We start from the raw sequence: 11939 nt of genomic DNA, 5'->3' as shown, positions 1-11939 counted from the left end.
GCGCGGTGCGCTTGGTGGAGAGAGATGCCAGCATCTCTGGGGGCACAGATCGTAATATGGCGGCAAACGCCAACCGATGATCCTCACGGTACTCAATCGTTTCTCCTTCCTCTGGCTCAACAGCATGCCATAACCCTTGCGCCTGTAGGTTGACGCGCATCAACAAGATCCATTCGTTATAATTGGACTTTGTCAATATTGGATACTGAACGATGGCAGTCATTGTCTCCCTGATCACCCGCTCAACGATAACTTGACGCCCTCTTCGTGGCGGCGGTGATGGAGATGTCGGCACACAACGACGCCGTGGAGGAGTGAGTGAGCCTGCCCGAGATGGGCCCCACGATGTGTGTGTTTTTACACTTTGCATTTTCTTCTACTCGAACGAGATGGGCCCCACGATGTGTGTGTTTTTACACTTTGCATTTTCTTCTACTCGAACCTGAGACCTTTGTGATGTTAGGTCAAAGCTCTAACCACTTGAGCTATTCAACTTGTTTGTTGATAGGTTGGCTCCTCTGCAATGATATACACTGATCTTCAACTTGGCTCTGATACCACTTGTTGGTTTTCACAGAATTTCGGTGAGAGGAAATTCAGAAAATGCGTAACAAAAAGGAGAGAGAAAAAATAACTCTGAATTTGACTGCGTTGAGGTTGTTTTGTTTTCTGAACAATTCTCCTATTTAAAGTAAAAAAGAATTCTAAAATTGGCTGGAGAGTGGCCAACTAAATCTGTGCCACTCCCTTCTAAAACTCTGGTGATCTATTCGACGTGATTTGTCAAATGGTCAAACTCACGATTTTCTGAAATCGGGTGAATAAGAAAAACGGTAAAACTCAGGTTTTATCTAACAATTATTCGATCCTGTCTTGGCAAGGATCAGAAATATCCATTTATGAAGGTTACCATGGCGAAAGAATTATGGGACAAGCTTGAAGCAAAAAATATGAAGAAGAGTGTGGAAAATAAACTCTATTTGAAGAAAAAACTCTTCCGTTTTGATTACAAGGAAGGCATCTCAATGGCTGAGCATTTGGATGATTTTAACAAAATCATCACTGATTTGCTCAATCTTGATGTTAAGATTGATGACGAGGACAAGGCGTTGTTGTTATTAAACTCTTTGCCGGAATCCTACGAGTTTTTAGTAACGACCCTACTACATGGAATCACTAATATTGATTTTGAAGATGTTTCAAATGCCTTAATAAACAATGAGATGCGAAAGAAGGAAAAGGAGACGTATCAAAGCTCTAGCTCAAATGTTCTCACTGCTCATGGAAGGACTTCCAATTGGAAAAAGAACGAATGTGGAGAGTCTCGATTAAAGTCAAGAGGTAGATCTGATAATTGGAGAAAACTTGATAAAAATGAGTGTGCATATTGTCGACAGAAAGGCCATTGGAAAAAAGATTGTTCGATCTTAAAAGAGAAGGGGTCGAAGTCCAATGTGGTTAGAGATGACGACACTGATACAGATGATGCCTTGACAATCTCCCTATCAGTCAGCCAAACCAGTGAATGGATTCTTGATTCTGGGTGCTCCTATCATATGTGTCCCAACAAAGAGATGTTTTTGGACTTCAAAGAGTTCAATGGTGGAGTTGTCTATATGGGAAATGATAGTACTTGTAAGATAATGGGAATCGGCTCAGTACAAATCAAGATGTTTGATGGGGTTATACGAAAACTCAAAGATGTGAGGTATGTCCCTGACTTGAAGAAAAATTTGATTTCACTTGGCGTTTTGGATGCGAGTGGTTATCGCATCATTTTGGAAGGAGGGAATTTGAAAGTAGCTCGTGGAGCTTTGGTGGCAATTACAGGAACTAGAAGAGGTAGCATATACTACCTCAACGGAACCACAATAATTGGGCATGCTGCTGTGGCAAGTTCGAAAGAACAAGACATATCGAAATTATGGCACATGCGACTCGGGCATGCTGGTGAGAAGGCGCTTCAGACACTGGTGAACCAAGGAGTCCTTAAGGGTGCCACAACTGGAAGAATTGATTTCTGTGAACATTGTATATTTGGCAAACAAAAAAATGTGAAGTTTGGTACAGCTATACACCAAACAAAGGGCATTTTGGATTATGTTCACACTGATGTATGGGGTCCCACAAAGAATGTCTCATTGGGAGGAAAGAGGTGGTTCGTCACCTTTATTGATGACTACTCGAAGAGAGTTTGGATGTATCCCATGAGGCACAAAAACGAGGTTCTCCAACTCTTCCTAGAGTGGAAGAAAATGGTAGAGAATCAGACGGACAGGAAAATCAAAAGGCTGAGATCAGACAACGGGGGAGAATATACTTATGATCCATTTCTTAAAGTATGTCGAGATGAAGGGATCGTTCGACACTTCACTTTTCCTGGTAAGCCACAACAAAATGGAGTTGCTGAGAGAATGAACCAGACATTAATAGAGAAGGTTCGATGCATATTGTCTCAAGCAGGATTGAGTAAGGCATTTTGGGCTGAGGCTCTCAGTTATGCAGTTCACTTGGTGAATCGTTTACCTGTTTCTGGAAACGGTGGGAGAACTCCGCTTGAGGTATGGTCAGGTAGTCCTATTAGTGATTATGATAAATTGCATGTGTTTGGGTGTCCTGCTTATTATCATGTGACAGACTCAAAGCTGGATCCTAGAGCAAAAAAAAACCAAGTTTATGGGCTTTAGCAAAGGTGTGAAGGGCTATAAGTTATGGTGTCCAGAAACAAGTAAGATTGTTAATAGTCGAGATGTGACATTCGATGAGTCTGGAATGTTTTTGCGGAAAATTGAAAATAATGACGAGGCATTGAAGTAGGTGGAGAAGGTGGTGTTCTCTCCTGATGTGGTTGCTCCTACTGAAGAACCTATTGACCAGGTAAATAATAACTTTGATGTCTTAGAACAGAAAGAGCAAAGTCTTGAGGAGCAAAGCCTTGTAAATGAAAGAGTGGAGGAACCTGAGTCAATCGCCAAGAATAGACCACGAAGGGTAATTCGAAAACCTGCAAGGTTTGATGATACGATAGCATATGCTTTCTCTTTGATTGATGAAGTTCCTAACAGTTACAAAGATGCTATTCAGAGCCCGGATAGCTTACACTGGCAAGAGGCTGTGAATCAGGAGATTGCATCATTGGAGATAAATCAAACTTGGGATTTGGTACAACTTCCAAAAGGTAAGAAGGAAATTGGTTGTAAATGGGTTTTTGCAAAAAAGGAAGACCCTTTTGGTATACGTTATAAGGCTCGACTTGTGGCTAAAGGCTACGCACAAAAGGAAGGTATTGATTACAATGAAATTTTCTCACCTGTGGTAAAACATTCTTCGATTCGAATTTTGTTGGCTTTGGTTGCTCAATTTAATCTTGAGCTTGCACAACTCGATGTAAAAACTGCTTTTTTGCATGGAGATTTGGAAGAAGAAATATATATGACGCAACCAGTTGGTTTCCGAGTAGTTGGACAGCAACATTTTGGTGTCTTCACATGAACAATTTGGATCAAATCATTTGTAACGAATACAAAGTGGGACGTATCAATAGTGTTACTAGGTGAAGACTGCCAACCTTATCCATATACTATAGACTCTTTCGGTTATTACTTAAACACAAACCTCTTGTATGTCAACCACATACGGTTCAAGATTACATTAATATCCTTGGATTTTCATACAATGAATAACAATTAAATTATAAATAAAATAATAAAATTAGGGCTTGAGATCTTTTCCTAGGTAAAATTAGGGTTTGAGATTATTCCGATATGATAAAATTAGGGATTGAGATTTTTCTCCTATGATAAAATTAGGGTTTGAGATCTTTCCCATAGGATAAAATTAAGGTTTGAGTTCTTAAATTAAGATTTGAGATCTTAAAAGTTGGGCTTCAGATCTTTCCCATACGATAAAATTAGGGTTTAAAGTCTTTCCCATATGATAAAATTAGGGTTTGAGATCTTTCCATAAGTAAAATTAGGGTTTGACACGTTTCCCTATGGAAAAATTTGGTTTTGAGATCTTTCCCTAAGGAAAATTAGGGTTTGAGATGTTTCCTAAGGAAAATTAGGGTTTGAGATCTCTCCCTAGGTAAAATTAGGGTTTGAGATCTTTTCCTATATAAAATTAGGGTTCTAGATCTTATCCCTATGGTAAAATTAAGATTTGAGATTTTTCCCCTGTGATAATTAGGCTTTAATATCTTTCCCTGTGAGAAAATTAGGATTTTAAATCTTTACCAATGACAAAATTAGGGTTTGAGATCTTTCCCCTGGTAAAATTAGAGTTTGAGATCTTTCCGATAGTAAAATTAGGGTTTGAAATCTTTTGCCTATGGTAAAATTGGTTTTTGAGATATTTCCCCTATGGAAAAATTAGGGTTTGAGAACTTTCCCCTTCGGAAAAATTAATGTTGAGATCTTTCGTGTATGGAGAAATTAGGGTTTGAGATATTTCACTTATGGAAAAATTAGGATTTGAGATCTTTCTCTAGTAAAATTAGGGTTATAGTAAAATTAGGGTATGAGAAAATTCGCTATCGTAAAATTAGGATTTGAGATCTTTCGTCTATGATAAAATTAGGGTATGAGATTTTTTTCCATGTGGAGAAATTAGGGTTTGAGATATTTCCCTTATGATGAAATTAGGGTTTGAGATCTTTCTCTATGATAAAATTAGGGTTTCAGGGTTTTAGATCTTTTCCTATGGTAAAATTAGGATTTGAGAACTTTCCCTATATAAAATTAGGGTTTGAGATCTTTCCCTAGGGTACAATTAGGGTTTGAGATCTTTCCTATAGGGAATTAGGGTTTGAAATCTTTCCCTTATGGAGAAATTAGGGTTTGAGATGTTTCCCGTATGGAGAAATTATTGTTTAGATCTTTCCCCTATGGAAAAATTAGGGTTTGAGATATTTCCTCTATGGAAAAATTAGGGTTTGATTTCTTTCGCCTATTGTAAAATTAGGGTTTGAGATTTATAACGTAGGGAGAAATTATGGTTTGAGATCTTTCCTCTATTGTGAAATTAGGGTTTGAGATTTTCACTATGGAAAAAATTAGTGTTTGAGATATTTCCCGTATGGAAAAATTAAGGTTTGAGATCTTTCCTCTATGGAAAAATTACGGTTGTGATCTTTTCCGTATGGAGAAATTAGGGTTGAGATATTTCCCCTATGGTAAAATTAAGGTTTGAGAAATTTCCCTTTGGTAAAATTAGTATTTGAGATATTTCGCGTATGGTAAAATTAGGGATAAGATCTTTCCCTATGGTAAAATTAGGGATGAGATCTTTCCCTATTGTAAAATTTGGGTTTGAGATCTTTCACTATGGTAAAATTAGGGTCTGAGATATTTCGCCTCCCTATTGTAAAATTTGGGTTTGAGATCTTTCACTATGGTAAAATTAGGGTCTGAGATATTTCGCCTATGATAAAATTAGAGTTTGAGATCTTTCCCTGTGATTAAGGGTTGAGATCTTTCAAACCTTATGATAAAATTAGGGTTTGAGATCTTTCCCTATGATAAAATTAGGGTTTGAGATCTTTCCCTTGGTGAGTTCTTTCCATGTGGTAAGATACTTCCCTATGGTAAAATTAAGGTTTGAGATCATTCCAATGTGATAAAAATTAGGGTTTGACATCTTTCCCATACGATAATATTAGAGATCTTTCAAACTCTATGATAAAATTAGGGTTTGAGATCTTTCCCGGTGATAAAATTATGGTTTGAGATCTTCCCCGATGATAAAATTAGAGTTTGAGATCTTGCCCGATGATAAAATTAGTGTTTGAGATCTTCTCTTGTAAGATCTTTCCCTATGGTAAGATTTTCCCTGGTAAAATTAGGGTTTGAGATCTTCTCCATATGATAAAATTAGGGTTTGAGATCTTCTCCATATGATAAAATTAGGGTGTCATCTTTTCCCTATGATAAAATTAGAGATCTTTCAAACCCAATGATAAAATTAGGGTTTGAGATCTTCCCTATGATACAATTAGGGTTTGAGATCCTTCTCCACCATATAATTAGGGTAGGGTTTGAGATCTTTCTCCACCAAAGCTTGATTAAATGGTTCAGATGCAATCTACCACAAGAATTGCATGAAACTTAGAAATGACTATAATACTCGAATTTCTAGGGGTAAAAGTCTCTATTTGAGATCTCAATTTCATTCATCCGAAATCTACCTTTTACCTAACAATTTGTTGTATTTATAGTCTCCCACAAAAGAAACTTTTAATTCTTCAAATGCCTATTAACCTCCCTCTACAAAATTCGGATTAATCAAGAGATAAGGCTAGAATTAGATTACAAGAGATAGGCTAGAATTAGATTACTTCTTAAGATCAAATATCTAGAAGCATGATTTGGAATCTTGTTCTAAATTTTGTTCTAAATTGAGTCACTCCACAATCGAACTCGATCAAGAGATAGGCTAGAATTAGATTACCTCTTAAGATCAAAGATCTAAAAGCATGATTTAGAATCTTGTTCTAAATTGAGTCACTCCACAATCGAACTCGATCAAGGCTAGAATTAGATTACCTCAATCAAGAGATAGACTAGAATTAGATTACCTCTTAAGATCAAAGATTTAGAAGCATGATTTAGAATCTTGTTCAAAATTTTGTTCTAAATTGAGTCACTCCACAATCGAACTCGATCAAGGCTTGATTGAATACTCATATGCAATCTACCAAAAGAATTACATGAAACTTAGAAATGACAAAGATGATGCTCAAATTTCTAAGGGCAAAAGTCTCTATTTGAGATCTCAATTTCATTCATCTCAAATCTTCCTTTTACATAATAATTTGTTTATTTATAGTCTTCTGAAACTTTCAATTCTTCTAATTCTTAGGGGCCATAATTTAATCCTAATCCCCTTAAATCTCTACAAAAGAAGTCAATTTGACCAATAATTCCACCCTTTTGCACATTACAGAAATTATAAAATTAAAAATAATAAATCACAATTTATAGCAACTTCATCCGCTACTCCAACAATGCAAATATTCACATCTGAAGTTCCAAATGATCCTTCCTCAACCGAATCAACTTGTAACACATGAAATGATGGTTGAATCGAGCCTATCCAATTTGTAGATGAAGAATGAATGCTTGTTGGTTTTTCTTGACCTTGGATTCTGTAATAGGTCAAAGTGGAGCATTTGGAACACCGTGATTTTTATCAAAAACCATAATATCCCTAGACCATATATGGTATCATGTGTGGAGATGATTCAGTTCTTCAACAAGGCCTTTTGTTTCATAGACTAGTCTTCGGGTGGTCCAGGGATTATATAGATACATTATGAAATGAGAGAAACGAGTATGACTTGATGTTATAGCCTAATTTTATAAGTAGTTTATTATATTTGATTTTCATTTCTTATTTTTCATAATAGAGTGATATATTATTTATTTTTTATTAAGAAAATTTCTTTATATAGAAGAAATATAAAAGCATAAATAGAGTTATAGTTACCATGATTAAAGAGATTTGAGCCGATATTCAACTCAACTCATGCACTATAATTAGTGAAAAAATAATTGATCTAATTAAGGGTTAATCAAATAAATATAGAGATATCATTTAAAACTAAACAAACAATTACTTTCCATTCAACATGTTTTAGACCTATTTTAATTTTCTAGATGGTAAATTTTTTCAATCCAATAAACCCTTATCAAATACTGAATTCGACTAATCTAATCATAAAATATTCACCTTAGGTTGATTCGAGTTGTTCGAGTAGTTTAATAAAAATAAATTGATAATTTGTTTTTAAACACCGATTTAGATGACTTGGTTCTTCGAGTAACTATTTTAACACTCTATTACGCATAAAACAATTTTTAAAAAACAAAAACAAGATGGCAAATTTACAAAGTTCCAAGTTATATTTTTCTACTGGGCTAATATTCTATGTAAATCCAACCATTTCATTTACCACCCAAATTTTGACCCTTTAAATAATAATAATAATAGTAAAAAATTTCTTTCCTATTTTTTATTCATAAATTATCCTATAAAATCATTTGTCCCCTAATCTAAAAATCATAAACTCAATGTAATTTTTCTCTTCTTTCTCTTTCAATTTCATTTTCTTTTTCTTTGTTTTCTTTGTATTGATCTTGTGGGCTTGGCTTGTTCTTCTCCTCACCTTCTTGGTTCGTCCATCCGATTTATAGCAGGTTTGGCTATTTCGCTTCCGTTCCATTATTCTTGTATTTTAGGATTATGCTTCAAAAAAATTATACAATTCAAATTAATCCCGACCAAAAAGAATTTTTAATTATATATCATAATAGGGGTGAAAATGCATAAATGTGATTATCCAAGAGCTCACCATCTTGGCTCCAGTCACCGTACCCAACACCGACGAAATCAATCCAGATTCCCTTCTTCTTCTCCTTTAAAACCTTAGGGTTCTTTTCTTCCTCAATCCCTCTTCGTAATTCTCCATTCAATTTATCAGATTCTTGTTCCAACACTCGAATCGAAGACTGCTAAATTGTCTTCGGTGACGATTGCATTGCCATCAAGAGCGGATGGGACCAATACGGTATCAACTTTGGAATGCCGACCGAGGACCTCGTCATTCACCGCCTCACTTGCATCTCACCAGATTCTGCAGGTATTGCCCTTGGCAGCGAAATGTCCGGCGGAATCCGCAACGTTAGGATCGAAAACGTTACATCAAACAACACCCAATCTGCCGTCAGAATCAAAATCGCTCGCGGACGAGGCGATTTTTTCAAGGACATTTTTGTCCGAAAAAAAATTCTATCCACCATGAATTATGTCTTCTGGATAACTGAAGACTAAATCTCATGCGGATGACAAGTTCGATCCCTCGGCATTGCCATTGATTAAGAACATTAATTACAGAGACGTGGTGGCCGAGAATGTTAATATGTCGGCAAATTTGGCGGGGATTTCAGGAGATCCATTCATGGATATTTGTGTTCCGAATGTGAAGATTGGATTGTCGGCGACGCCTAAAAAGTTGCAGTGGAATTGTACGAACATTGAGGAATTTAGTAGCGATGTGGATCCGCCGCCATGTGCTCTGCTGGCTAAGGCAGCAAAAAGCGGTGGATGTGACTTTTCCGAGGATCAGCTGCCGATTGAGAATGTTCAGTTGAAGTCATGCTCGGTTGAAATTCCTACCTTCTCGTAAAGACTTTGTTTTTCTTTTTTTTTTTTTTTTTTAATTCTATGAAATAAATAATAATGAAAAATTTAATGAAGATATAGATAAAATGAGAAGTTTTAAATTTTGAAACTAAGCTATTTCAACTACATTTGTAATATTTCACTTAACAATAACTATTGTAACTCAAAACCATAAAAATAATACTCTAAAATTGAAAAAAAGAGAATATAACTTCTTAAATCCAAATATGTATGGATCCATCGAATTCATATCAATTAATTCAAGAGTGCTTTATTAGCTAGTTTTAATATTTTGAGTACCATTTCATGGTCAAGTTATGCCTCTTTATACACCACTGTAGTGAATGTGGATCAAACCTTGACCTTCAAATCTTCAATCTGACACTATCCCAACTGAGCTATCCCCGCTATTTGCTAATGTGAAAATGCATAAGTAGAGTTATCCCCGCTACAAAGTTTATTTCATTAAGAAATATTTTACAAATGAAACATTTCCTAGATTGCACAGTCAAGTTAGGACTCTCGACACCATTGCGGTGAACATGGATCAAACATATAACACCTTCAAATCTTCAGTCTAACGCTCTCCCAACCAAGCTATCCCCGCTATTTTAACATAATAAAAATGCATAAGTAGAGTTATTTCTTCTATTTAATCACCGCTAATTAGTTGAGTTATGCTTAATTTGAGAATTGATTAAAATCAAAATTAATGTGTAACTTTCTATCAAAGTTTAAATCGCAAATAAATATTCACTAATTAATAGATGAAATAGTCTAATTAAGACTCCGGTTTAAATGCGGTGAATGAGAATCAAACACGTGACCTTTAGATCTTCAATCTAACGCTCTCCCAACTGATCTATCCCCACCATAAGAGAACGGTAAGTGATAAAGCCCAAAGAAGTTTAAAGTTGTTATGTCTTGTGCAACTTAGATTGATTGCTATTATATGGATTGTTATATGGATGTTGTTGTTTGTTGTCATGCCTATTGGTTATAAAATTAATTATTTTGGTATCGCATTTGTCATGTTATGATTTTTGAATGAAATAAATGTGATAAGGGTTACACCCTTTGTGTATCGGGTAACCAGCCACCATTGGTCACATGAGTGATTGATGAAATTTATAAACGTGGTAAGGGTTACACGTTGTGTGTATAGTGTAGCCAACCACTATTGGTCACTAAGCATTGGATGCTGAAAGCTATTCTAGGTGAGTAGATTACATGCTATGTGTTATGAGTAATCAACCACCAAGGTCCCTTCATTTTGATTGATGAAACTATATGATGGTTTGCTTGTCTACCCACAATAGAGAAGTTAATGAGTATTTTCGTAATTACCCTATTTTCAAATGATTTTCAAGTAAGGTTGTAGCATGGGAGTGACTGATGACTCGTGAATGTATAGAGTAAAATGGTGTAAAATTCATAAGAATACATGTAAATATACAATATCACAAATAGTAAATAATAAGTATATTATCCTTTCGATAGAGAACCTCATTTTTTTTTTTTTTTGTTACTTTTGTTGCAGGAAATTAATTGAGTTTTTGGTCTTATTCAAATGGATTTGGGTGAACTACTAATTAAAAAAATTTGATTGCGAGTATCAATTGTTCCCGAACAACGAAGAACAACTAGAAAAATTAAGGAAGCTTTGGCTAGAACTGTTCAAATAGACAGTTTGTTGAATTTTGTGGCGGATTTTCGCTCATTTTAACTGATTTGCAAACCCACGGCGCACTTTCAAGGGTCATGTAGGGTGATTACTTCCATAATAGTTTTGTAATCTCTAATAACAGGGCTAAAAAAATTATTCATAACACTTCGACTACGTTCATGTATCCTCGCAGTGGAACTAGAGTATTAAAGATAATTCCCTTCTCTCATCTTCTTTCGAACAAGAGAACATTAAGAGAATAACTATGCATATAAAGTGGCCAACTAAGCAAACATGTAAATCATTAGTAACAACTCTTTAATAAAAATAAAATCACACCATCAACATACTCAAACAACATAAAACTCTTCCCCCTCCCCGGTAAGACTTATCTCTCCATACAAAATGATTTCAACGATGGAATCAACATCTTAATCGTGATAGAATAAGAAAAGAGAGGAAATGATTAAGAGTTATCAAGCTTTGTTGGTGTCCTTCAATGGAAGTCACCCTCCTTTGAGCTCTCTCATCCACCTCTTTGTCTTAATCTATCCTTTTTTATTTTCTTTTCATTCTCTTATCAACCGCTACTGAATTAGGGTTCTTCTTCCTTCTTGGTTTTCTATTCTGTTCGGTGGCCCTCTTCTTTTTAGGTAATCTTCCTGATAAGAACACCTTAATCCTCAGCTCAATGATCCAAGCTTTTGTTGAAGTAAGAACCCTTGAATCAAAGAAGAAGGCTAGAATTAGATTACCTCTTTGGATCAAAGATCTAGAACCAAGATTTGGAATCTTGTTCTAAATTGAGTCACTCCACAATAGAACTTGATCAAAGCTTGATTGAATGGCTCATATGCAATCTACCACAAGAATTGCATGAAGTTTTTATAGTATTATTAAAACACCTTATTTCGTATCACATTTTGTGTAATCTTTTTTATATTTTTAGTACAATAATTATACGGCGTAGGAATTGAATCTTCTGTCTTAAAAAAGAGAATGCATATCAATGTTGTGAAACTATGGTCATCTGTGGCATTTGTGAACGGTAATTAATTCTTCTTTAAGAACTAGCCGCTTTTACTTTTTTTTG

The 11939-nt window shown here is 35.3% G+C and overlaps 1 pseudogene; it reads left to right on the top strand.

Moving 5' to 3' along the window:
- Positions 1-5523: 5523 nt before the first annotated feature.
- On the top strand, positions 5524-9184 carry LOC111472977 (annotated as a pseudogene).
- Positions 9185-11939: the final 2755 nt, after the last annotated feature.

The sequence above is a fragment of the Cucurbita maxima genome, unplaced genomic scaffold (assembly GCF_002738345.1).
Source record: "Cucurbita maxima cultivar Rimu unplaced genomic scaffold, Cmax_1.0 Cma_Scf00095, whole genome shotgun sequence".
Taxonomy (NCBI): Eukaryota; Viridiplantae; Streptophyta; class Magnoliopsida; order Cucurbitales; family Cucurbitaceae; genus Cucurbita; species Cucurbita maxima.
This window is presented reverse-complemented; position numbering and strand designations above follow the sequence as displayed.